This window comes from Lithobates pipiens, unplaced genomic scaffold (assembly GCF_037356315.1).
Source record: "Lithobates pipiens isolate NorthernLeopardFrog02 unplaced genomic scaffold, aLitPip1_a1.2 Scaffold_8, whole genome shotgun sequence".
Taxonomy (NCBI): domain Eukaryota; kingdom Metazoa; phylum Chordata; class Amphibia; order Anura; family Ranidae; genus Lithobates; species Lithobates pipiens.
In genome coordinates, this window is record NW_027507903.1 from 515,900,479 (window position 1) to 515,902,985 (window position 2,507).

The following is a 2,507-nucleotide window of genomic DNA, read 5'->3' on the forward strand; positions in this document are numbered from 1 at the left end:
TAGTGTTAGGTCCAGGGTAGCCCCCTACCCCCAATAAAGGTTTAACCCCCTGATTGCCCCTAGAGTTAACCCTTTCACCCCCTTTTGCCAATGTCACTAAGCGATCCTTTTTCTGATCGCTGCATTAGTGTCACTGGTGCCGCTAGGTAGCTAGTTATTTTTTTAGGTTCACCACCATGTTTTTATAGCATTAGGTACCCCCATATACTACCCAATAAAGTTTTTTTTTTTTTTTTTTAGGTGCACCGGTCCTGGAGGTACTGCAATACCAGGTCGATGCGTGGAGTGGACAGAGCAAGCTCTTCTTCCATCTCCCTGTTCTAAAAATCCATTTAATATATGGTCCCCAGATAGGGGACGTATCAGATATTAAACTGATAAGAACAGATACTACACTTGATCTTAGCCAAGATTTTAACCCCCTGATTGCCTCTAGAGTTAACCCTTTCACCACCGATCACCGTATAAGTGTCACTGGTGATGCTGGATAGCCAGTTAGTTATTTCGTTATTTAGGTTCCCCGTCAGGTTTTTATATAGCGTCCGGGACCCCCATATACTACCTAATAAAGGTTTTAACCCCCTGATTGCCCCCAGGTAACCCTTTCACCCCCTTTTGCCAGTGTCACTAATGCCGCGTACACACGAGCGGACTGTATGGCGTACTTAGTCCGTCATACAATCCGACGGACAGTCCGTCATACTTTTGACTGAACGGACTTGACCACACACGGATGCACAAACAGTCCGTCGAAAGCTTGCGCGATGACGTGTACAGCACGTACGACGGGACTAGAAATAGGAAGTCGAATACACAGCAAAGCACCCTTCCGCCGTGTAAATCCTTTCTGGGCATGCGCCATTCTTAGTCCGTCGAACTAGCCTACTGACGAGCGGATTGTCCGCTGAAACCAAAGTACGACGGACAGAATTTCGAAAAATCCGAAATACTTAGTACGCCAGACTGCACGCTGAAAAAGTCAGCTGAAGCCCACACACGAGCGGACTGTCCGCTGAAATGTGTTTCGACGGACTAAGTACGCCATACAGTCCGCCCGTGTGTACGCGGCATTAGCGATCGTTTTTCTGATCGCTGCATTAGTGTCACTGGTGCCGCTAGGTAGCTAATTATTTTTTTAGGTTCACCGCCAGGTTTTTATAGCATTAGGTACCCCATATACTACCCAATAAAGGTTTTAACCCCCTTATTGCCCCATAGAGTTAACCCTTTCACCAGCAATCACCGTATAAGTGTCACTGGTGATGCTGGATAGCCAGTTAGTTATTTAGTTATTTAGGTTCCCCGTCAGGTTTTTATATAGCGTCCGGGACCCCCATATACTACCTAATAAAGGTTTTAACCCCCTGATTGGCCCCAGGTAACCCTTTCATCCCCTTTTGCCAGTGTCACTAAGCAATCATTTTTATGATCGCTGTATTAGTGTCACTGGTGCCGCTAAGTAGCTAGTTATTTTTTAGGTTCACCGCCTGGTTTTTATAGCGTTAGGTACCCCCACATGCTACCTAATAAAGATTTTAACCCCCTGATTGCCCCTAGAGTTAACCCTTTCACCAGCGATCACCGTATAAGTGTCACTGGTGACGCTAGTTAGCCAGTTAGTTTTTTAGGTTCCCCGTCAGGTTTTTATATAGCGTCAGGGACCCCCATATACTACCTAATAAAGATTTTAACCCCCTGATTGCCCCTAGTTAACCCTTTCACCAGTGATCACCGTATAAGTGTTACGGGTGACTCTGGTTAGTTAGTTTGCTTTTTATAGCATCAGGGCACCCACCATGTATTACCCAATACATTTTTAACCCCCTGATCACCCAGCGGGTGATGTCAATTAGGTTTTAGGGTCAGGGTCTGCGTCACCCCAGGCAACGCTAGGTTAGTGCCAGTACCACTAACACCCACGTGCAAAGCATACACCTCCCGTAGTGGTATAGTATCTGAACAGATCAATATCTGATCTGATCAGATCTATACTAGCGTCCCCAGCAGTTTAGGGTTCCAAAAAAATGCATTGTTAGCGGGATCAGCCCAGACACCTGCTAGCACCTGCGTTTTGCCCCTCCGCCCAGCCCACCCAAGTGCAGTATCGATCGATCACTGTCACTTACAAAACGCTAAACACATAACTGCAGCGTTCGCAGAGTCAGGCCTGATCCCCGCGATCGCTAAGCCCTTGTACACACGATCAGAGATTCCGACGGAATGTGTCCGATCGGAGCGTTTTGTCGGATATTCCGACTGTGTGTGGTCTGTATCGGACTGTTTCCGTCTGAATATCCGTCGGACCAAATTTTCCAACTTGCCGGAAACATTTTCCGACAAAATGCTCCAATCGGACATACTCCGATCATGTGTATAGAATTCCGATCGGACAAAGTGCCACTCATGCTCAGATCAAATTCCTACATCAAAGCTATTGGCTACTAGCCTGAACATAGTCCCGTCGTAACGAAATAACGTCATCACGTTCTGAATGATCTTACATTCCG

At 46.6% G+C, this 2,507-nt stretch overlaps 1 non-coding gene across 1 annotated transcript; it reads right to left on the reverse strand.

Annotated features, from left to right (window-relative positions):
• Positions 1-235: 235 nt before the first annotated feature.
• LOC143964578 (U2 spliceosomal RNA) lies at positions 236-418 on the reverse strand. Its single transcript, XR_013271169.1, has one exon. It is a non-coding gene; the product is annotated as a U2 spliceosomal RNA (small nuclear RNA).
• Between the last annotated feature and the right edge of the window lie 2,089 nt (positions 419-2,507).